At 43.9% G+C, this 25,738-nt stretch overlaps 1 pseudogene; it reads right to left on the reverse strand.

The window, feature by feature from the left end:
• Positions 1-8,577: 8,577 nt before the first annotated feature.
• LOC141182572 (uncharacterized) overlaps positions 8,578-25,738 on the reverse strand; it is a 449,915-nt pseudogene continuing 432,754 nt past the window's right edge.

Here is a 25,738-nt window from a genome sequence, read left to right on the forward strand (position 1 = left end):
GATAAAAAAGTGTTGAAATGATTGCGCAAAATTGATGTTACCAGCAGCTCCTGTGTTTCTGTTACGGTTTGAGTGCTGAACACTCAACGGTCCCACGGTTGGCAAGTTGGAACTGTGAGATTCACTACGTGCACCACTGGTGTTTTGTGGAAAAGCACATGTAAGATTCTGCAACAGTCTCTGCTGATACTCCTGCATGCGTGCATCCCTTTCTATGGCAGGAACAATTTCTGCAAATTTACTTTTGTACCGGGGATCTAACAGTGTGGCAACCCAGTAGTCAGGATTATTTCTAATTCTCACAATTCGAGGGTCATGTTGCAGGTAGTGCAGCAAGAAGGCACTCATGTGTCTTGCGCATCCAGGAGCACCAAGTCCCTGTTGAGTTGGTGGCGAGGTAACAATCATGCTTCCTTCCTCTGTCCTCTCCCCCCAACCTCGCACAACAGAAATGTGATCAAGGTCTCCCTCATCTGATGAGTCTTCCATCAGTTCGTCCTCCACTTCTTCCTGGGCTCCTGCACCTTTCTCACTAGTTTGGCTGCTACCATGCGCCCTGGTAAAACCATCTCCCCAACCCTCACATGCCTGCCACCTTGGTGCTGCCGACCGTCTGGACCTTGCAGATGTTAGCCCTTCCGCATACAACTCCTCCTCCTCTACTTCCTCCACCTCCTCTTGTGCCACCACCTGACTCCGAATTCTGTTTAACATGTGCTCCAGCATGTAAATCACCGGAATAGTTATGCTGATAATGGCATCGTCAGCACTAAACATCTTCGTCGCCATTTCAAAACTGTGCAGTAGGGTGCATAGGTCCCTGATCTGAGACCACTCCTCCAGCGTGATTTGCCCCACCTCTGGATCTCGTTGGCCCAGGCTATACGTCAGAACGTATTGCACCAGGGCTTGTCGGTGCTGCCACAGACGCTGCAACATGTGCAGAGTTGAATTCCACCGGGTAGGCACATCGCATTTTAGCCGGTGAAGTGGCAGGCCCAACGACTTCTGTAGAGATGTAAGTCGCTGAGCTGCGGGATGCGAACGGCGGAAGTGAGCACACAGCGACCGTGCCCTCTGCAGAAGGCCATCTAGTCCGGGATAGTGGGCTAAAAATTGCTGGACAACCAGGTTCAACACGTGAGCCATACAAGGCACGTGTGTGACATTGCCCCGGCGAAGGGCCGCACCCAGGTTTGCAGCATTGTCGCACACGGCCTTCCCTGGTTTCAGGTCCAGTGGAGACAACCATTCATGAAACTGGTTCTCCAGAGCTGACCACAACTCCTCAGCTGTGTGACTCACATTTCCCAGACATTTCAAAGTAAAAACCGCCTGATGACGTTGAGCCCTGCTGCCAGCATAGTAAGGAGGTGTGCAGGATCCCTTCTGCGCAGTTAGAAAGCTTGTGGCATGACCAGACAGGCTTTGGGTGCAGGTGGAGGACCGATAGGAGGTTGAGGAGGCAGAAGCAGTGGAGGAACTTCGAGATAAAGAGGATTGACGCACAACTCGTGGGGACGGTAAGACTTGGACAGCAGCCCCTTGTCCTGCTGTCACCATAGTTACCCAGTGCCCAGTCAGCGACATGTAATGCCCCTGTCCATGCCTACTCGTCCAAGTGTCTGTGGTGAAATGCACCCTGTCACACACAGAGTTTCTCAAAGAAGCAGTGATGTTGTGTGCGACATGCTGGTGGAGAGCAGGCACACCTTTCTTTGAGAAGTAGTGCCGACTGGGCATCTGGTACTGGGGCACTGCGACGGACATAAGGTCTTGAAAATCCTCTGTGTCCACCAGGTGGAAAGGCAGCATTTCTGTAGCCAAGAGCTTGCAGATGGTGAAATTCAACCTCTTAGCTTTCTCATGGCTAGGAGGAAATGGTCTTTTACTTGTCCACATCTGAGGGACCGAGGGCTGGCTGTTGTGCTTAGACGGGGTTGAGAAGGGTGTCCCCGGCAAACTGCCGGTCTGTGAGGAAGATGCAGGCGGACATGTTAGGTTTCCTTGATCCAAAGGTGGTGCTATCGATGTCGGACAGTGCTGAACACCAGCTGGTGTTTCCACCTCCAAAGAAAATGATGACCTGCCAATCACGCTGGCTGTTGCGGGTAAAGAGGTGGCAGGTCTGCATTCCAAAACAGGTGTGACTGCTGTCCCCCCAGTCACAGAGGATGAAGAGGCCGCGGATGCACAAGATGTGGCAGACGGTGGTTGGCCCGGCCGGCTAGGCCGCAATGTAGCACAGTGAGCTTCCCACTGCAACTTATGCTTCATGTCCATGTGCCGGTTCATGCATGAAGTACTCAAACTATGTATTTTTTGGCCTCTACTTAGCTTTTGCTGACAAATGTTACAGATAACACGAGTTGGGTCATCTTTATCGATCTGAAAAAATGCCCAGGCTATGCAAGGCTTAGCACCCATGTAACCTGAAGAGCCACCACAACTTGTGGTCAGAGGCAGAGTTGTGTTTGAGGATGCAGTTGTTGACGTGCTTCCAGTACTACGTCTCTGTCCTGGAAGGCGCAACCTGACCTCGTCGTCACTAGCATTCTCCTCCACCTCCTCTGCTGACCTGATCTCTTGGCTGACTGTGGGTTGACAGTAAGTGGGATCTCCAACCTCATCATCATCACCCTGTGTGTTATCACACCCGTCGTCCTCAGAGCCAACCTGTTCCTGCCCTGATAAAAAACTAAAGTTGTCGCTCCAATCAGGTATTTGAGTCTCATCATCGTCTTCCTCATTGTCTCCACCAACAGGATTTACAGTTTGGGAATGAGGGTCTACATTATGGTCAGAACCTTCTGCGTCTGGTCCTGGATCCGACTCATAAAGATTCTGGGCATCAGTGCAGATCATTTCCTCGTCTGGATTCACAGAAGCTCTGGAGCCGACCTCTGATTCCCAGGCTATAGTATGAGTAAACAGCTCTGCAGACTCAACCATCTGTTCTACCCCATACTCAGACGGGCAGCTGGAGACTTGGGAGCTGTGAGGAAGCAAGTGCGATTGGGGTGATACCTCTGAGGACTGGAGTATTTGTGATGTTGAAGTTGAGGTGGAGGAGAGCCCACTTAAAGGAGCACTTGATATCCATTGAAGCACCTACTGTTTTTGTGCCTCATCTGGAATTTGTAGCGATTGGCGTGGCCGTAAACAAGGGATCTTATCACATTGTCCGCTAAAAGAAGTAGACATTTTAGTTTGGCTGGAAGATGGTCTTTCTTCTGCAGATGTTACTGTTGCTTTAACACCTACCCCACGGACACAACCTTTTTTCCCCTTCCCAAAATGCATATTCCCCTTTCCACCAGCAGCAGGCCTTTTTCCACTCATGGTGGTTAACTAATTCACAACTCTGGAGTTGTTTGCACAAAAAAACAATGGATGGGAACCGAGCAGAGCTGAGTGGCCAAACTGTGGTATTAGGCCAAAAGTATTGGCTGGGTTAGATGCAGATAAAAATTATATTGAATTTGCAACCTGGTGGAGGTTAGTATAGATGGACTAATAGAACAAGTCCCACACACTGCTAGAAGCCGAAATATTTTTTCAGAGCTAGATGCAGAAAAAAATTATATTGAATTTGCAACCTGATGGAGGTCAGTATAGATGGACTAATAGAACAAGTCCCACACACTGCTAGAAGCCCAAATATTTTTTCAGAGCTAGATGCAGAAAAAAATTATATTGAATTTGCAACCTGATGGAGGTCAGTATAGATGGACTAATAGAATGATGCTATGCCCAAAAGGTTTTACTTCACTAGGTGCAGTAAAAATATTTGTATTCTATACACAGGTGGTGTAGCTTGCAACACAGATAGGCTATTCCACTGACTAACACACTCTGCAATAGGCCAAAAAGGATTAGCTTTGCTAGATTTAGCCAAATGCTGTGAAAAAAACTTGCACAGCACTGGCACAGACCTGCCTGGCAAAAACTGATAGGAACTGATGTAACTTAGTCCTGAAAAGGACTGCAATTACAATTGGTCTGTACTCCCAACCTATCTATTTAAGAGCACAGACCTGCCTGATAAAAGTCGTAGGAAATGCTGTAACCTAGTCCTTAAAAGGACTGCAATCACAACTATTCCCTACTCCCAAGCTATCTGTAGATTTGTGCGAAAATTGGCTTGAAATTAACAAGGTATAGCGCACACAGCAACAGCGGTGCCGTCTAACACGCAGCTGCAGCAGTGAGAAAATGGTGGCGACGGGGAAAATGGCTGGGTCTTATAGGGCAAGGACATGTGACATACACTGCCAATGACACATGCCCTTCCTTGTGTGAAAAAAAGCACTTCGCTCCGTGTGTGCGCTGCTGATAGGCTGACAGATTGCACCTCCCCACTGTAAATGCGGGAAAGAAAAAAAAAATGGAGATCTTCATTATTCCTGCAGAGATCCATCCCCTGCCCCTCCCCCCACCCCGCTGTACACTCAAACTGCGTATTAACAGTAATTTTCATCATTACTGTGAAAAAATCCAGTTATGATTTTGGTGCACGAACAGTTATCGAACATAACCTCGAACAGCCAAATTTTTTTCAAATCGTTCATGTTCGCCGAACGGCTCGAACACCGGGCAAAACAGCTCGAATTTGAGATTGGCGAACAGTTCGAGTCGAACACCGCTCATCTCTACTCACCATCCTCTAAATTCCATATGATCCTTGTGAATATGTGGAATTCCTGAGACTTGGACAACAGGTTTGTTTTTTTGCCTGACCCCGCTCTGTCCACTTCTATGGAAGCAGTGGTGTAATGTCTGACCCCACTCCATCCACTTCTATGGGAGCAGTGGTGTCATGAGTGACCCTGCTCCGTCCACTTCTATTTGAGCAGTGGTGTAAGGTGTGACCCTGCTCCATACATTAGAAACTGTGTATGTAATCCCATCCTGTGTGATACACTCTGCTGAGCTCAATATCTAATTCCATAATGCGATACACTACACTTAGTCCTGTATCTAATAGCAGCATGTGTTACTCTAAGCGTATATAATCGCGCATGTGATACATTCCACATATCTAACCCCAGTTTATGATACAGCGAGCAGCACCATCTATCAGGATCAGCTCTGCCGGTCGTCCTCAGTGACACTGTACTTGTCAGTATCGCTAGCGGTCACCAACAAAATGTGCGATACTCCCCAGACCGGTGTATCTAATCCCGTCATAGTGTGCTATATTCCCTGGACCGATGTATCTAATCCCGTCGTGTGCGATACACCCCGGACTGGTGTATCTAATCCCATCATGTGATACACTACACATATCTAGATATAGGGCTCAGTGTAGTGTATCATGTGCTGTGAATAATCCCAGTGTGTGTAACACTCCGCGTATTGTTATGGTAAATATTTATACTTTGCTTTATTATTTTAGACAATTAAATCTACCTATATATTTTTGCTAATTTAATATTAGCCTTATAAGTGTTACTCATAAAAGCGATAACACGGCATTGTATGAAATATAGAGCTGTCTTCGTGTTAAGCTTTCCTTAGTTTTTAAAAGTATAGTAAATTAGACGGAGCTGCTTTCAAGGACGACTGTTATTTCCAATTAAAATACTTTCTTTCTTAGGTAATGTTAGCCACCCCTGTCTTCTGGGGGTGCAATAAAGTACTTGTTGCTTGGGTTCTGAGGGCAGACAAGAATTGTACACTCAGACACTGGCTGTGTGTTATTTTATTTCTCCGATGCATCGTATTTATTTATTTAATTTGAACCAAAAATTGAAGATTTGGGAGATAATTATCTCAATCCAAATTCTTGGAAGGGCTACCACGACAGTATCTAACCCCAGCTTATGATACAGAGAGCAGCACTAACAGAAGTGGCGCTGCCGGCCGTCCTCGGTGACACTGTACTTGTCAGTATCACTGGCAGTCACCAACAAAATGGCTCCACACTGTGATCCTATGCTTCATCCTCTCTTATCCTGTTACAAACACCCAGAAGGGGAGGAGAGGAGCGACATCACACACATGAGAGCAGATCCAGCCCACATTTACTGCAGTCGTAATGTGAGCTAGTTGTACACTAGGTTTTCATGGCAAATTTCAGCAGCTCTTCCCCCTAGTGTTTAAAAGTGGAAATACCAAACCTTGTTAAATTTTTCATATTTTACTTCATTAAAAACAAATGATATTTAAAAAAAATCAAAACATTAATACTTTACATTTTTTTAATTGTTTACATTTTTTATGCCACCTTCCCTTTAATCATCTAATTGCTGTAGTTACTATTGACAGCAGCATCTAAGGAGTTAAACAGTCATGGTCGGTTCCAACACTGATTGTGGCCAATGCAGCAAGTTGTCAGCTATAGTGTACAGCTGGACTGTCACCGGTTGGAGGACGCTAGTCTCTTATATCTCAGGTCAGTAAAGAAGTACTGGTGGTCATTAAGGGGTTAATTATGTTATATGTTTTTGTATAATTTGTTAATAACATATATAGTTTCTCCCCATCGGAGTTATTTTTGATGGTCAACAAAATTGATTTTCCAGTAATTAATTTTTCATTTTTCACACTCTTGGTATGAGAATAACTTCTCCCGCTGTGGGAATTTTGATGTTTAAAGGGATTGTCCAAGTAGTGGACAAACATTCCACATGTTTGATCCTGTTAAAATAAAAACAATTATTGACAGAAATATTTCACTTTCTACCAAGTGAGATAGGAGATCATCTGAATTCCGGAGTAAAAATCTGTTTATTTTGTTTAACAAGGAGACAAGTGATATACTCAGCGGGCTGTCTGACGCCAATTCATTCCGATCAAGCTTATACAGGCAATGCAAAATATACACAATCAGATATGACAGGCAGCTAAAACTAATACTCGCTGCCGACTATAGATAATATTCTAAGCATACTGTGCTTCAAAAGATACGGTTACTGCTTCTACACATACAGTGGTGTGAAAATGTTTCCCCTTCCTGATTTCTTATTCTTTTGCATGTTTGTCACTTAAATGTTTCAGATCACCAAACAAATTTAAATGTTAGACAAAGATAACACAAGTAACCACAAAATGCAGTTTTAAATGAAGGTCTTTATTATTTAGGGAAAAAGAAAGCCAAACCTACAAGACCCTGTGTGCAAAAGTGATAGCCCCCTAAACCTAATAACTAGTTGGGCCACCCTTCGCAGCAACAACTGGAATCAAGCGTTTGCAGTTTGGCAATAAGTCTTTTACAACGCTCTGGAGGAATTTTGGCCACTCATCTTTGCTAAATTTTTGTAATTCAGCCACATTGGAGGGTTTCCGAGCATGAACCACCCTTTTAAGGTCATGCCACAGCATCTAAATCAGATTAAAGTCAGGACTTTGACTAGGCCACTCCAAAATCTTAATTTTGTTTTTCTTAAGTCATTCAGAGGTAGGTGGATTTGCTGGTGTGTTTTGGATCATTGTCCTGATGCATAACCCAAATGCACTTCAGCTTGAGGTCACGAACAGATGGCTGGACATTCTGCATCAGGATTTTTTTGGTAGACAGCAGAATTCATGGTTCCATTTACCACAGCAAGTCTTCCAGGTCCTGAAGCAGCAAAACAGCCCCAGACCATCACACTACCACCACCACCATATTTTACTGTGGGTATGATGTTCCTTTTCTGAAATGCTGTGTTACTTCTACGCCAGATGTAATGGCACATTCACCTTTCAAAAAGTACAACTTTTGTCCTGTCAGTCCACAGTGTATTCTCCCAAAAGTCTTGGGGGATCATCAAGATTTTTTCTGACAAAACTGAGAAAAGCATGTTCTTATTGCTTAGCAATGGTTTTAGTCTTGGAACTATGCAATGCAGGCCATTTTTGCCCACTGTCTTTCTTATGGTGGAGTCATGAACACTGACCTTAACTGAGGCAAGTGAGCTCTGCAGTTCTTTGGATGTTGTTGCAGGGTCTTTTGTGACCTCTTGGATGAGTGGCCGCTGCGCTCTTAGAGTAATTTTGGTGGGCAGGTTGACCACTGTTCCATGCTTTTGCCTTTTGTGGATAATGGTTCTCACAGTGGTTCGCTGGAGTCCTAAAGCTTTAGAAATGGCTTTATAACCTTTTCCAAATTGATCGATCTCAATTACTTTTTTTTCTCATTTGTTCTTGAATTTATTTGGATCGCGGCATGATGTCTAGCTTTTGAGGATCTTTTGGTCTACCTCACTTTGTCAAGCAATTCCTATTAAAGTATTTTCTTGATTGAGAACAGGTGTGGCAGGAATCAGGCCTGATTGTGGCTAGGGAAATTTAACTCAGGTTCCCAAAGATGTTATAAACCACAGTTAATTTAAGTTTTAAGTGGGGGGGTGTGTGTGTGTGTGTGTGTGTGTGTGTGTGTGTGTGTGTGTGTGTGTGTGTGTGTGTGTGTGTGTGTGTGTGTGTGTGTGTGTGTGTGTGTGTGTGTGTGTGTGTGTATAGGAGTGGGGCCTTTTTTACACAGGGCCCTGGAGCTTTGGATTGCTTTTTCCCTTAATAATAAAATACCTTCATTTAAAAACTGCATTTTGTGTTTACTTGTGTTATCTTTGTCTAATATTTACATCTTATGATCTGAAACATTTAGGTGTGACAAATATGCAAAAGAATAAGAAATCAGGACGGGGCAAACACTTTGTTTTACACAACTGTATCTCAGAATGTTAGATGCTTCTGACCGCAAAGAGCATGACTGAAAAGTAGACCTGTTATGATCTTTTGATAAACCTATATTTCTATAACTAAGGATTCAAATCTCTATTAATGAACACACTGAATATATACATAATGGATAAACGATATACTTATTACAAAAATTATTATAAGAATTATACAAACCTCCCATACTTGTGCCGTTCCATCGGTGTCAGCACTTGTGTTCCCGGGGCTCAGGTCAGGTTGTTGCACCATGTGAGCCCAATCAGCGCTGGCGTCACATTTAACGAGGCCAAACAGGAGGAATGACAAAGCATTGTCCAAGTAGTGGACAACCCCTTTAAGAATCGAGAGCAGAAGAAAATACAGCTTCAATGATCCTCTTAAAACACTGCTTTATTGAGTAAATATAAAAATCTGAGATAACAGCATGGATGTTACTACCCTAGAGGGGGAAATATTTTCTAGCAGACACGTTTCAGACAGTAAGGTCTTTAGTCATTGAAGCTGGATTTTTTTCTGCTCTCGATTCGTATTCCTGCTGCACGGCTGGTTTCCTGAGCTTTGGATTCCTCAATGGGTGAGCTGACTTAATTTGTTTTTTTTCTTAGTAACCCCTTTAAGAAGATACAATTTTCGATTAAAACATTTCCAAAATTCTGAACATGAAAAGGGGCTTTTCTCCTCTGTGGCTTCTCTGATGTTTATTAAGAATTGATTTCCATGTAAAACATCTCCCACATTAAGAACATGAAAAAGGCTTCTCCTCTGTGTGAATTCTTTGGTGACTAAGAAGTGATGATTTCTTCACAAAACATTTCCCACATTCTGAACAGGAAAAAGGCTTCTCCCCTGTGTGGGTTCTCTGATGTCTGATAAAACTAGCCATGTGTGTAAAACATTTTCCACATTCTGAGCATGAGAAAGGCTTCTCCCCTGTGTGGATTCTCTGATGATTAACCATAACCGATTTATAGTTAAAACATTTCCCACATTCTGAACAGGAAAAAGGTTTCTCCCCTGTGTGGGTTCTCTGATGATTATAAAGCCCCGATTTCTGGTTAAAACATTTTCCACATTCTGAACAGGAAAAAGGCTTCTCTCCCGTGTGGATTCTCTGGTGATTAACCATAACCGATTTATGGTTAAAACATTTCCCACATTCTGGACATGAAAAAGGCTTCTCTCCCGTGTGGATTCTCTGGTGATTAACCATAATCGATTTATGGTTAAAACATTTCCCACATTCTGGACATGAAAATGGCTTCTCCCCTGTATGAGTTCTCTGGTGTATAACTAAATCTGATTTTAGGTTAAAACATTTCCCACATTCTGAACAAGAAAAAGGCTTCTCCCCTGTGTGAGTTCTCCGATGTCTATAAAGCCCTGATTCCTGTTTAAAACATTTTCCACATTCTGAACAGGAAAAAGGTTTCTCCCCTGTGTGAGTTCTCTGGTGATTAACCAAAACCAATTTATGGTTAAAACATTTTCCACATTCTGAACAGGAAAAAGGCTTCTCCCCTGTGTGAGTTCTCTGGTGTATAGCTAAATCTGATTTTAGGTTAAAACATTTCCCACATTCTGAACAGGAAAAAGGCTTCTCCCCTGTGTGAGTTCTCTGGTGATTAATCAAAACTGATTTATGGTTAAAACATTTCCCACATTCTGAACATGAATAAGGCGTCTCCCCTGTGTGGATTCTCTGATGTATAACAAGCTCTGATTTGTAGTTAAAACCATTCCCACATTCTGAACAGGAAAAAGGCTTCTCCCCTGTGTGGGTTCTCTGGTGATTAATCAAAACTGATTTATGGTTAAAACATTTCCCACATTCTAAACAGGAAAAAGGCTTCTCCCCTGTGTGAGTTCTCTGGTGATTAATCAAAACTGATTTATGGTTAAAACATTTCCCACATTCCAAACATGAAAATGTCTTCTCCCCTGTGTGAGTTCTCTGCCTCGCAAGATCTGATCTGCGAATTTTTTCTTGTTTAAGAAGAGTATTTCTATATTCTGAACGTGAAAATGGCTTCTTTGCTTTAGGAGCAGTTCGTTTTTTAATGCTTATTTTGCAACTTTGATTTTCCTTAGTAGTCGCTAATGAATCAGAAGACAGGACCTGTTTCAAAGGATTAGATGATTGATCTTTGCTGTGAAGGGATGATGGTATATCTGGAGTAATGGCATTCATTTCAATTGCATCTTGTTGGATCTCAATCTCATGTGATTTAAAAATTGAAGATGTCAGTTGTCCTTCTGATCTCCAGGTACAGTCATCTGACAAGAATAAAATTAAGTATTATTTTTGAATAAAATATTCTTACATTTTTTTAACATTTTTACTTAAAGTGTCTGTAAAAATGGCAAGCTACGTAAAAAAAAAAAAAAAAAAAAAAAAAAAAAGAATTATTCACCAAGTACAGTTCACAGTCTAAAAGACTGTGCCCAAACCACATTTAGCATTCATGTATTTGGCATTACTATAGTGAGAAGAACCCACTTAATTTATCTGGGCACTGTGTGTTGGGTAATAAAATGGCATTTTTGCAATTTTTACTCTCCAACATCCACTGCGTGCTAATTTAGGGAAAGTGCCTGTGGAGTCAAAATAGTCACTACTCCTATAGATTAATTCCCAAGATGGAGTCACCTTATGGGGATTTCTACTGCTCTGGTTTTCTTTCATTTTGTCATATCAAGGTTTCTGCAAATGGTGTGTCCCATTTTCTCTGGGATCTGCTCCTGCAACGTCTGCTTCTCTCACCAGGAGCCTTATTCATCCTGCAGGTGGCGCTGGTGATGGAGGAGACGTCGGAACCAGAAGCTCTGGAGGCGCAGGCTCTGTCCAGCCATTAAGATTAGGGTTGCTGGGACCAGTAGTACCATCCAGTCTGGCAGTATGGGTGTGTGTGCTGTCCAGCTGAAGTAATCTGCTCCCTGCTTCAGCCATTTGGAAAGCACCGCACCCTACTAAAGCTGGAAGCATATTGCTGGAAGCTGCCAGATACAGCCTTGTTCTCCTCTGGTTCAGTCCTCTGTGCTCCGCTCCCGGTTTGTCTATTTGTTTCCTGTTGTGACCTCGGCCCGTTTACGGACTACTCGTTTCTTCTGATTTTGTATTTTCTCTGCCCTCCTGGTTCTGACCCGAATACCTGACTATTCTTCCCATCTGACACAACAGAACAGCAGGTAACACAGTGGCCCAAGCTAGGGGTCTCTGTGTAAGTCCAGATCCATGTAGAGGGGTTAAAGAGAATCTGCCACCCCCTGGGAGATTTGAGACCTATAGTATGGGCATACAGGTTATAGAAAAGTAGATCTATACATGCCTGTATGGCCCATAGTAGAGGTCTGCTTGCAGTGAAATGGAGTTTTATAAAATCCGTTATCACATGCTTGGCGTCCCCCGGACGCCAAGAAGTCCCCGCCTATCTGCTTATTTAGCATGTTCCCCACCTCCTCTACACGTCACAGGACCCTGTGACGTGCACTCTTGTCACTCACTTCCTGCGTATGCGCAATGCCACGCTCACATCAGGAGCGCTTTGTTTCCTCCCGGCCCGTTTGTCTCTGCACTGCTCCGCAGTGTTCTGGTGCGCAGGCTCCCCGGTGCAGCCTCCCCGGTGCACCAGAACACTGCGGGACAGTGCAGAGACAAACAGGCCGGGAGGAAACAAAGCGCTCCTGATGTGAGCGTCGCAACGCGCATGAGTGGGAAGTGAGTGACAAGAGCGCACATCACAGGGCCCTGTGACGTGCAGGGGAGGGGGGGGAACATGCTAAATAAGCAGATAGGCAGGAATTTCGGGGCTAACTAAAGAGATAGGCGGGGATTTCTGGGCTAACTAAAGAGATAGGCGGGGATTTCTTGGTGTCCGGGGGACGCCAAGCATATGAAGACAGATTTTATAAAACTCAATTTCACTGCAAGCAGACCTCTACTATGTGCCCTACAGGTATGTATAGATTTACTTTTCTATAACCTGTATGACCATATTAGAGGTCTCACATCTCCCAGGGGACGAGAGCTTTCCTTTAAAGAAGTTAAAGGGGTGATGGGCAAAACTGTGACTATAGACCATAACACATCTACTGAAGAAATCAAGCTGAACAGGCTTCTTTAGTAAAAAAAATGAGTAAATAGTGGTGAAACCTCTCGGGGGTAATTAGAGCATGTGGCTCTTGGCAATCGAAATTATCGCTAAGTGCCAATATTTTCTGTCAGATGAGTTTCAAGAAGAAATATTAGACATTTTAAATGAACTTTTTATAATAGTGCAGAGCTGAGGTGTCTTATATTTAGACCTCGGGCATTTGGAAGAGGTAATGGAGACCTTTTTTGAAAGACTACCAGGGAGTTACAGAGTCACATAAGTGAGGCCAATCCCACCACAATCAAACTATCATAGAGAATGAACCTGGAAAAAAAGACATAAAAAATATGTTACATCGCCAACAAGAACATATGTATGAGGGGAGAACTCCAACATTAAAGCGGACTTACACTTATTTATGGTGGACCACTGGAGCTACAATAACCTGATCAGAAGAGTAGAGAAAGTATTAGTGCCCCCATTTCAGGAGAGATTGTGCAGTAATCTGAATTCCTTAGGATTGAAAACATAATGTAATTTATGACGTGAAGTGAATCCAACATAGCTAGTATAAATTGGGAAGGGTAAGTAGAAAGGGAAAGATGTGTGAATAAAATTTAACTTTTATTAATATAATTAAAAAACTCTTATTATTTAAACTTTTTGTGAATAAATATTCATACATCAAATGATGTATATAGGGCTACTGCTGTGTAGTTATAAGCAGTTCTAGCCCACAAGTTACTTATTTCAAATGTGAGGACACAAGAATAAATTATCCACAGCCGATGTCCCTATAATTATTGGCTGGGTGTTATAAATTGTGTGTCCCAAGTATCCCAACACTCTTCGTCATAAGGTTTAATAATTGTAAATTCCATATGTGGGATGCCGGAAAAATGTGAGGGATAATGGTTGATTCTCCACCAGTGAGCCTTAATGGCTTCTTTTATTCTCTGCACTGTTAGTGAATTATTAACAGTATACAAAAATAAGATATTATACTTGTGCGATCTCACTGCTATAGATGACATTAAAGAGACAGCTATATAACTGAACTTGCATCTATGGGCCAAGCACTAATCTAATGTGGGTAATATATGCGGTTAATACCGCTGATCTGTCCAATCATACCCATAAAGATAAGAGTGCTCATTTACTCCCACCGCATATACATCCTAGCTGTGTGCGAGTGGTCTGCTTGCAGTCACTGTTATTTGTTGCAGAGATTAAACGTACAGATAACTGCCAGTGTGTATCATTAGCTTCACGTGGAGATCAAAACACACTATCTCCCCCACAGCGTTCTCACTCAAGTTACGTGCAGGTAATCTGCACGCTGTCAATGCAGCTTCATATATTGAGCCGGCAGGATAAAAGTAATTTACTGTAGAGATCGTGCAGTTAGCTGCCAGTTTGTATCACTGGCTAGAGCACGTGGAGAGCAAAACACCTTATCTCCCCTTAGAAAAAGCCGGTAATCACGGCGAAACGCGCGTCAGGGATGTTTACTCTTATATTCTAAATGTGGTGACACACTCCAGGATCCACACACCACTCTTTGTCATGTTAGGTGCCGTTGTTATCTCACTCTAATCTCTGATCTCTACTCTGCCGGCTTAATATACAAAGCGGCAGTGACCGCGTGCAGGTTATCTGCACGCAATCTGAATGAGAACGCTGTCGGGGAGATAAGGTGTTTTGCTCTCCACGTGCTCTAGCCAGTGATACAAACTGGCAGCTAACTGCACGATCTCTACAATAAATTACTTTTATCCTGCCGGCTCAATATATGAAGCGGCATTGACAGCGTGCAGATTACCTGCACGTAACTTGAGTGAGAACGCTGTGGGGGAGATAGGGTGCTTTGATCTCCACGTGAAGCTAATGATACACACTGGCAGTTATCTGTACGTTTAATCTCTGCAACAAATAACAGTGACTGCAAGCAGACCACTCGCACACAGCTAGGATGTATATGCGGTGGGAGTAAATGAGCACTCTTATCTTTATGGGTATGATTGGACAGATCAGCGGTATTAACCGCATATATTACCCACATTAGATTAGTGCTTGGCCCATAGATGCAAGTTCAGCTATATAGCTGTCTCTTTAATGTCATCTATAGCAGTGAGATCGCACAAGTATAATATCTTATTTTTGTATACTGTTAATAATTCACTAACAGTGCAGAGAATAAAAGAAGCCATTAAGGCTCACTGGTGGAGAATCAACCATTATCCCTCACATTTTTCCGGCATCCCACATATGGAATTTACAATTATTAAACCTTATGACGAAGAGTGTTGGGATACTTGGGACACACAATTTATAACACCCAGCCAATAATTATAGGGACATCGGCTGTGGATAATTTATTCTTGTGTCCTCACATTTGAAATAAGTAACTTGTGGGCTAGAACTGCTTATAACTACACAGCAGTAGCCCTATATACATCATTTGATGTATGAATATTTATTCACAAAAAGTTTAAATAATAAGAGTTTTTTAATTATATTAATAAAAGTTAAATTTTATTCACACATCTTTCCCTTTCTACTTACCCTTCCCAATTTATACTAGCCATCTGTATCAGTGGTGACCACTAGTGTGAATTCTGTCCATTATTTCAATCAGTATTTTATGCAAGTGAATGCAACATACCAAGGCTCGAGCCATGCCAACACATTCATGCAGGTGTAAATATTACAGTATATTACAGCTATCAGCCTCGCACAGCTTAGAGATACAGGTGCTTCTCAATAAATTAGAATATCATCAAAAAGTTAATTTATTTCAGTTCTTAAAAAAAGTGAAACTCATATTATATAGTCATTACAAACAGAGTGATCTATTTCAAGTGTTTATTTCTGTTAATGTTGATGATTATGGCTTACAGCCGATGAAAACACAAAAGTCATTATTTCAGTAAATTAGAATAATTAACAAAAAACACCTGCAAAGGCTTCCTATGCGTTTAAAAAGGTCCATTAGTCTGTTTCAGTAGGCTCTACAATCATGAGGAAGACTGCTGACTTGACAGATGTCTAGAAGGCAGTCATTGACACACTCCACAAGGAGGGTAAGCCACAAAAGGTCATTGCTAAAGAAGCTGGCTGTTCACAGAGTGCTGTATCCAAGCATATTAATGGAAAGTTGAGTGGAAGGAAAAAGTGTGGTAGAAAAAGGTGCACAAGCAACCGGGATAACTGCGGCCTTGAAAGGATTGTTAAGAAAAGGCCATTCAAAAATTTGGGGGGAGATTCACAAGAAGTGGACTTCTGCTGGAGTCATTGCTTCAAGAGCGTCAACACACATAGACTTATCCAGGACATGTGTTACAAGTGTCGCATTCCTTGTGTCAAGCCAGTCATGACCAACAGACAACGCCAGAAGCGTCTTACCTGGGCCAAGGAGAAAAAGACCTGGTCTGTTGCTCAGTGGTCCAAGGTGTTGTTTTCAGATGAAAGTAAATTTTGCATTTCATTTGGAAATCAAGGTCCCAGAGTCTTGAGGAAGAGTGGAGAGGCCACAATCCAAGCTGCTTGACGTCTAGTGTGAAGTTTCCACAATCCGTGATGGTTTGGGGAGCCATGTCATCTGCTGGTGTAGGTCAGCGTAGCCATCTACCAGGACATTTTACAGCACTTTATGCTTCCCTCTGGCGACAAGTTTTTTGGAGATGGAAATTTCATTCTCCAGCAGGACTTGGCACCTGTCCACACTGCCAAAAGTACCAATACCTGGTTTAAAAACAACAGTATCACTGTGCTTGATTGGCCAGCAACTCGCCTGACCTTAACCCCATAGAGAATCTATTATAGAGAATCTATGGGGTACTGTCAAGAGGAGGATGAGAGACACCCGACCCAACAATGCAGACGAGGTGAAGGCTGTTATCAAAGCAACCTGGGCAGCTATAACACCTCAGCAGTGCCACAGGCTGATCGCCTCCATGCCACGCCACATTGATGCAGTAATTGATGCGAAAGGATCCCCGACCAAGTATTGAGTGCATTTACTAAACATACATTTCGGTAGGACATCATTTCGGATTTTAAAAACATTTTTCAAGCTGTTGTTATAAAGTATTCTAATTTACGGAGATAATGACTTTCATGTTTTCATTGGCTATAAGCCATAATCATCAACATTAACAGAAATAACACGTGAAATAGATCACTCTGTGTGTAATGACTCTATATAATATATGAGTTTCACTTTTTTGAATTACTGAAATAAATTAACTTTTTGATGATATTCTAATTTATTGAGAAGCACCTGTATATCATGGCACAGGTGTAATGTTTTTTGCATAGTTAATCGCGATCCTGTATGAAGTCAGTCGGTTTTAAAAGAAATTGAAAAATCAGGACAAAAGGGAAACTCTGTTGTTATTGTACAGAAATTCACACTTGGCCTCACTGCACATTTAATGTTGTCGATCATAAAAGGGAAGTTTGGTCATTAAAACTGGACCTGGTCTTGTAGGGACCATATGAGCACATCCAGCAGCACAGAAGGGAGAGAAGGTAGATTCATCCAATAAGATATCAGGGTTCTAGGAAGCCAACAGCATCATTACCCTCCGCTTTCTCTTACAGGCCCATCATAATATTTTCTTCAAGTGATTTTCTAAACTGTCTGTACATTCTACGTACATTGTCATCTGGTTTTGTAGTTTACAGATCTGAGGAGGCAATGGTCAGCGTCTTCTAATCACAGGGAGTAGGTGGATCCTCCAAGTTATAAGTTCTATAGAAAAGGGCTTTCAATAGCCAAAATCATTTGAACAGTTTTGGGTGGAGGAGAATGTTGTGGTCTAGAGGCAAAATGGTGATCACACGATTGTGATACGGCCGGACTACACAACCGATAAAGCAGCCACAGCCGCTGACTTATAAGAATCTGAAACTTCTCTGCATTTAGTGGTTACTACTCACCTGGGAGGTTATCTGTAGGCATCATCTCTTTACACCGCTCATCACCCCTCACATATGTCTCTGTAGTATTAATATGGATCAGATCTTCACCCTGAAACAAATATTGTAAAAGTCACAGACAGATGGAGAAGTCTCATCTATGATCAGCTCTAATCCTGCCATCTCCACCGTTCTCATTACACAAGTATAAAACATATAATACTGGTGGATAAAACAAGACTGAGCACAAGATCTTCACAGCTGTCTACACATCATAGGGGACATCTCATGACACCTTCTCTCCATCTACCTGATGATCCTGAGGAGCATTGGGATCTTCTTGTTTGCAGTCCTGTGGAAGAAGAGGACGAGGACATTTCTCTGGTGTTGTCCTCTTACTGGATAAAACTGGAGGAAACACATATAGGGACTGAATTCATTCTTTACATACAGATAATTATAGGCCGTGTGTATTTAGTCCTATTACCTGGTGATGTGAGGGGCTGAGGAACCTCCATCATGATGTCCTTGTACAGATCTTTGTGTCCTTCTAAATACTCCCACTCCTCCATGGAGAAATAGACTGCAACATCCTGACACCTTATAGGAACCTGACATATACAATGATACAGTCAACCCACCGATCCCTTCATAGCGTTACTGTATAATGTCCCAGCATTCCCAGCAGTGTCACCTCTCCAGTCAGCAGCTCAATCATCATGTAGGTGAGTTCTAGGATCTTCTGGTCATTGATGTCCTCATGTATGAAGGGGTGAGATGGAGGCCCCGTGATTGGGCTCAGGGGTCTTCCCCATCCCTCAGACACAGGGTGCTGACAGCGCCCACTAGAGGTCTTCTTCACTACTGTGTAATCCTGGTTATGGAGAGACACATTCATAAATCTCACTACAGACATTTCCAGAGTCCTCACCTCCCCAGTTCTGTCCATCTGTTATTCCCATAGATAAGAATGATGTAATGAGACGTCATCAGAATCTCTCACCTCTCCAGTAAGCCGGAAGAGGATCTCTAGGGTGAGGTGTAATATCCTCTCCGCCATCTTGTCTCTGTCCATTTCCATCTTTGATGGATAAATCAGGAAAATTCACTTGTATAGACGATCTTTACTGAGAGGATCCGATATTGTAGAGACCTGAACGAGAACACGATGAGCTGATGTAACATCATAAAAATCCTGTGTAATAATACAATTACTGGAGATAATAAGGGGAAACATATGAGATTTATTATTTTACAGTATTTAGTTTTCTTCTTTACATCTAGAAATAAAACCTATATACACTGCTCAAAAAAATAAAGGGAACACTCAAATAACACATCCTAGATCTGAATGAATGAAATATTCTCATTGAATACTTTGTTCTGTACAAAGTTGAATGTGCTGACAACAAAATCACACAAAAATCATCAATGGAAATCAAATTTATTAACCAATGGAGGCCTGGATTTGGAGTCACCACCAAAATGAAAGTGGAAAAACACACTACAGGCTAATCCAACTTTGATGTAATGTCCTTAAAACAAGTCAAAATTAGGTTCAGTATTGTGTGTAGCCACGTGCCTGTATGATCTCCCTACAATGCCTGGGCATGCTCCTGATGAGGTTGCGGATGGTCTCCTGTGGGATCTCCTCCCAGACCTGGACTACCGCCAACTACTGGACAGTCTGTGGTGCAACGTGACGTTGGTGGATGGAGCGAGACATGATGTCCCAGATGTGCTCAATCGGATTCAGGTCTGGGGAACAGGCGGGCCAGTCCATAGCTTCAATGCCTTCATCTTGCAGGAACTGCTGACACACTCCAGCCACATGAGGTCTGGCATTGTCCTGCATTAGGAGGAACCCAGGGCCAACCGCACCAGCATATGGTCTCGCAAGGGGTCTGAGGATCTCACCTTGGTACCTAATGGCAGTCTGGCTACATCTGGCAAGCACATGGAGAGCTGTGTGGGCCTCCAAAGAAATGCCACACCACACCATTACTGACCCACTGCCAAACAGGTCATGCTGAAGGATGTTGCAGGCAGCAGATCGCTCTCCACGGCATCTCCAGACTCTGTTACGTCTCTCACATGTGCTCAGTGTGAACCTGCTTGCATCTGTGAAGCGCACAGGGCACCAGTGGCGACTTTGCCAATCCTGGTGTTCTGTGGCAAATGCCAAGCGTTCTGCACGGTGTTGGGACGTCGGGCCCTCATACCACCCTCATGGAGTCTGTTTCTTATTGATTGTGCAGACACATGCACATTTGTGGCCAGCTGGAGGTCATTTTGCAGGGCTCTGGCAGTGCTTCTCCTGTTCCTCCTTGCACAAAGGCGGAGGTAGCGGTCCTACTCCTGGGTTGTTGCCCTCCTACGGCCCCCTCCACATCTCCTGGTGTACTGGCCTGTCTCCTGGTAGCGCCTCCAGCCTCTGGACACTACGCTGACAGACACAGCAAACCTTATTGCCACAGCTCGCATTGATGTGCCATCCTGGATGAGCTGCACTACCTGAGCAACTTCTGTGGGTTGTAGAGTCCGTCTCATGCTACCATGAGTGTGAAAGCACAACCAACTTTCAAAAGTGACCAAAACATCAGCCAGAAAGCATTGGTGCTGAGATGTGGTCTGTGGTCCCCACCTGCAGAACCACTTGTTATGCACACGCCCGGACTGACTGGCGTGTGCGGGTGTTGTGGTTCCATTGGACCATGGACCGGAGAGTGCCTGGAGGGGCGTGACTAAGTATCTGGCCGATCCGACCAAGGTGGCACGACGGCATACGACGCCAGTGCACCAGGGAGAAACCGGGCAGAGGGACCAGGTGCTACTCCAGGTCAAACTCTGGACACGGGGGTTGACCCACACTGGGATTACTGGAACAGGCAGGTTAGGCTGGCACAGACTGGTGGATGTAAGCAAACACGGCAGGTATGCAGATGGGTGGATACAGGCGAGTATGCAGGCAGGGAGGTACTGGCCGAAAGGACGGGCTGGAGCACAGAAAGGTTAAGACCCAGTACAGACTGGGTCACAGAACCGCAGATGCGGTAGACAACCACAGCAGAGAGGGAACGCCCGAAGCGGTGGGCAAGAACAGAGCAGGACGGGGCTGCAGGAGCAGCGAGCACAAGCAGGGCAGGACAGGACTGCCGGAGCAGCGGGCAGAAGCAGGGCAGGACAGGACTGCCGGAGCAGCGGGCAGAAGCAGGGCAGGACAGGACTGCCGGAGCAGCGGGCAGAAGCAGGGCAGGACAGGACTGCCGGAGCAGCGGGCAGAAGCAGGGCAGGACAGGACTGCCGGAGCAGCGGGCAGAAGCAGGGCAGGACAGGACTGCCGGAGCAGCGGGCAGAAGCAGGGCAGGACAGGACTGCCGGAGCAGTGAGCAAAAGGGTCAGAGCGGAGCAAGGCTGCCGGAGCAGTGAGCAAAAGGGTCAGAGCGGAGCAAGGCTGCCGGAGCAGTGAGCAAAAGGGTCAGAGCGGAGCAAGGCTGCGGAGCAGTGAGCAAGGAGTCAGAGCAGGCTAGAACCGCCGGAGCGGTAAGCAAAGGAGTCAGAGCAGACTAGAACCGCCGGAGCGGTGAGCAAAGGAGTCAGAGCAGGCTAGAACCGCCGGAGCGGTGAGCAAAGGAGTCAGAGCAGGCTAGAACCGCCGGAGCGGTAAGCAAAGGAGTCAGAGCAGACTAGAACCGCCGGAGCGGTGAGCAAAGGAGTCAGAGCAGGCTAGAACCGCCGGAGCGGTGAGCAAAGGAGTCAGAGCAGGCTAGAACCGCTGGAGCGGTGAGCAAAGGAGTCAGAGCAGGCTAGAACCGCCGGAGCAGTGAGCAAAGGAGTCAGAGCAGGCAAGGCTGAGTAGGGGGGACAGGGCTCTGTTCACACGGAACAGACAGAAAGGGAAAGGCAGAGCCAGACACCCACAGGGTACTTGCAGAGAAGTAGCGAGTGGACCACAAACTCACAAACGGGAGTACAGAGACAACAAGCAGGAGTTAGGTACGAGTTCAGACTCTGCAGAAAAAGGAAGGGAACGGACATAGAGGCAAAACAGGTAAAGGATAGGAGAGAGTTCAGACTGGAACTGAGTGTACGGAGGAGACCGACACTGCAGCGGAATACAGGAGCGGGTCTGGGAATACGGCCCCCAGAGAGGCAGGACGAACAGGCAAGGAGCGTGTTCAGACAGGACAGACAAGATACAGGACCGGGTCTAGGTAATCGGCCCCTAGAAGGCGGGAGGAACAGGCTAGGAGCGTGTTCAGACAGGTCAGACAAGATACAGGAACGGGTCTAGGTAATCGGCCCCTAGAAGGCAGGAGGAACAGGCTAGGAGCGTGTTCAGACAGGCCTGGAAATACAGCCTCCAGGATAGGCAGACAAGAGAACACAGAACGGGACCTGGCACCTTCAGAGTGCAAGCACACACTGAATGAAACACTATGCTCAGGCAGGAATAGATGGGAGCAGCTGAGCTATATACCAGGTGACAGACAGCAATAGGCTGAGGACGCACAAGGGGTGTGACCCACAGCAGGTACAAAAAGCAGGAAGTGATCGGGCGCCGCCCTTAAGCAGCAGAAACAGACACAAACAGACAGCATGGAGGGAAGCCAGAGAGACATTCTGGACTGGAGATCAAGTGCGCGCTCTTGCACAGTGGGAGATGGACCACCATGCAAGGACGCCGCCAGGTATGTTACACCACTCCTTTATTGAGGGTGTCTTGATAATTGCCAATAATTTTCATCTATTGTCTATTCCATTTGCACAACAGCATGTAAAATTGATTGTCAATCAGTGTTGCTTCCTAAGTGGACAGTTTGATTTCACAGAAGTTTGATTTACTTGGAGTTATAGTCTGTTGTTTAAGTGTTCCCTTTATTTTTTTGAGCAGTGTATTTTAGGCCACAGACAACAAGCAGTTTCTTCCTCGGAGTCTGCAGCTGAACACGTTTCTCATAGACTTATCTTTCATAAAGCTAATTCTCGTCTCATTTACAGACACTGGAATCAGTATTAGCAATACTGCAGGAGATATTCATTGCACGTGACATGAGAAATAACTACTTCATGAGGAGGACGGCATCTTCATTTTCTACTACGGCTCTAGAAACATATTGGGCCAGAATCCGTCACCGACTACATCTCCACCGGTCGTCTATATGAATGTTTCCCTTCTTCCCCGGACTGTAATCTTGTATCATATTAGATCTCATGTCTGATTCACACACAGAAGTTTGAGGCTTTTCTAAAAGCTTTTTTGTTCACACAAACACCTCGGACAGAAATTAATTGATACCAAAGTCTTCATGTACATTGTTTTATGGTGTTTATTTCTGGCCTTAGTCTTTCCTATGTTACAAGAAAGACACCAGATAAGAGCAGAAATAGTAAAAACATGCAAAAAGCACAAGACAAGTTTAAGGGCAATGGTACCAAATACTAATGAAATGTATGTAATGTTTTAACTTTGCAGTAAGTAATAAAAATGCCTTAAAACAGTCTCTCTCATCTGGCAAATATTAAAAATTATGGTAAATTATGGTAATCCTATTTGACCTAAAACTGGAAAGGTTTATTCTGATTTCATGTCAGATATTGAGAGAAACATGCATGTGTGTCTTTATATAGTGTATGTAAACTTCTGGTTTCAACTGTACATCAAGAGAATGCCAAGAGTGTGCAAAGCAGTCATCAAAGCAAAAGGTGGCTACTTTGAAGAACCTAGAATATAAGACATATTTTCAGCTGTTTCACACTTTTTTGTTAAGTATATAATTCCACATGTGTTAATTCATAGTTTTGATGCCTTCAGTGTGAATGTACGATTTTCAAAGTCATGAAAATACAGAAAAATCTTTAAATGAGGTGTTTCCAAACTTTTGGTCTGTACTGTATCTATAAATATATACTGTATATCTGGTGGAGTCATATCTCCCGACTCTGCAGACCGCATGCCGCTGCTGTACTTGGCAGGCACGGACCAGATGGTATGGAGATTAATGAGAGAAAAGTCCAAAGGCAAATTTTTCCACACTTAACAAGAACTTGATGAGAAGTATATACATCAGATAGCAGGCACAACACTTTATGAATGTTTCTTCTGCATTAATAATAAAAATGCATATATAATATATGACGTATTGGCCGATATTTTGGGCAAAATACTCAAGCTCGTAACCCGCGTCAAGGGTCCTCATGCTTAGGAGTCCCTACTCTAAACATAAAAAGCAAAGCCACAATAAGAAGAAATTTTTTTTCTTTTTTTCTTCAATTTTGGGGGAATTTTAATTCTTCTTATTGTGGCTTTGTTTTTTTACCAAAAAATAAAAAAGTTATGGCTGTGGGAAGAAAGGGAGCAGAAAAAGAAAATGCAAAAATGGAAAATGGCCCAGTCATGAAGGGGTTAACACAAGCAAAATTACAAGCTCAATGGCTTGTTGTGGATGTACTGTATATAAACAGATGTAAACAATGAAGGATTGATACGGGATTATCCCGTACCTAAACTAAGCTGATGCTGCCTAGAAGAGGAGGTTGGCACCCTAAGGAACGACAATTGTGTCCCTCAGAAGCCCTATAGAACGTATAATTAGCATACACACACAAACAAACACACACACACTATATTATACAGTGGGGAAAAAAAGTATTTAGTCAGCCACCAATTGTGCAAGTTCTCCCACTTTAAAAGATGAGAGAGGCCTGTAATTGACCTCATAGGTCGACCTCAACTATGAGCGACAAAATGAGAAAACAAATCCTGAAAATCACATTGTCTGATTTGGAAAGATTTTTTTTTCAGATTTTGGTGGAAAATAAGTATTTGGTCAATTACAAAAGTTCATCTCAATACTTTGTTATATATCCTTTATTGACAATGACAGAGGTCAAACGTTTTCTGTAAGTCTTCACAAGGTTGGCACACACTGTTGCTGGTATGTTGGCCCATTCCTCCATGCACATCTCCTCTAGAGCAGTGATGTTTTGGGGCTGTCACTGGGCAACACAGACTTTCAACTCCCTCCAAAGGTTTTCTATAGGGTTTAGATCTGAAGACTGGCTAGGCCAGTCCAGGACCATGAAATGTTTCTTACAAAGCCACTCCTTCGTTGCCCTGGCGGTGTGCTTGGGATCATTGTCATGCTGAAAGACCCAGCCACGTTTCATCTTCAATGACCTTGTTGATGGAAGGAGGTTTGCATTCGAAATTTCACGATACATGGCCCCATTCATTCTTTTATCTACACGGATCAGTCGTCCTGGTCCCTTGGCAGATAAACAGCCCCAAAGCATGATGTTGCCACCCCCATGCTTCACAGTAGGTATGGTGTTCTTTGGATGCAACTCAGCATTCTTTCCCCTCCAAAAACGACGAGTTGTGCTTCTACCAAACAGTTCTACTTTGGTTTCATCTGACCATGTGACATTCTCCCAATACTCTTCTGGATCATCCAAATGCTCTCTAGCAAACTTCAGAAGGGTCTGGACATGTAATGGCTTAAGCAGGGGGACATGTCTGGCACTGCAGGATCTGAGTCCCTGGCGGTGTAGTGTGTTACTGAAGGTAGCCTGTGTAACGTTAGTCCCAGCTCTCTGCAGGTCATTCACTAGGTCCCCCCGTGTGGTTCTGGGATTTTTGTTCACCGTTCTTGAGATCATTTTGACCTACGGGGTGAGATCTCGTGTGGAGCCCCAGATCAGGGGAGATTATCAGTGGTCTTGTAGGTCTTCTATTTTCTAATTATTGCTCCAACAGTTGATTTCTTCACACCAAGCTGCTTGCCTATTGCAGATTCAGTCTTCCCAGCCTGGTGCGAGGCTACAATTTTGTTTCTGGAGTCCTTCGACAGGTCTTTGGTCTTCACCACAGTGGAGTTTGGAGTGTGACTGTTTGAGGTTGTGGACAGGTGTCTTTTATACTGATAACAAGTTCAAACAGGTGCCAGTACTACAGGTATGAGTGGAGGACAGAGGAGCCTCTTAAAGAAGAAGTTACAGGTCTGTGAGAGCCAGAAATCTTGCTTGTTTGTAATTGACCAACTACTTATTTTCCACCA

Source organism: Phyllobates terribilis, unplaced genomic scaffold, assembly GCF_046119375.1.
Source record: "Phyllobates terribilis strain yellow unplaced genomic scaffold, ASM4611937v1 Scaffold_35__1_contigs__length_13245226, whole genome shotgun sequence".
NCBI lineage: Eukaryota > Metazoa > Chordata > Amphibia > Anura > Dendrobatidae > Phyllobates > Phyllobates terribilis.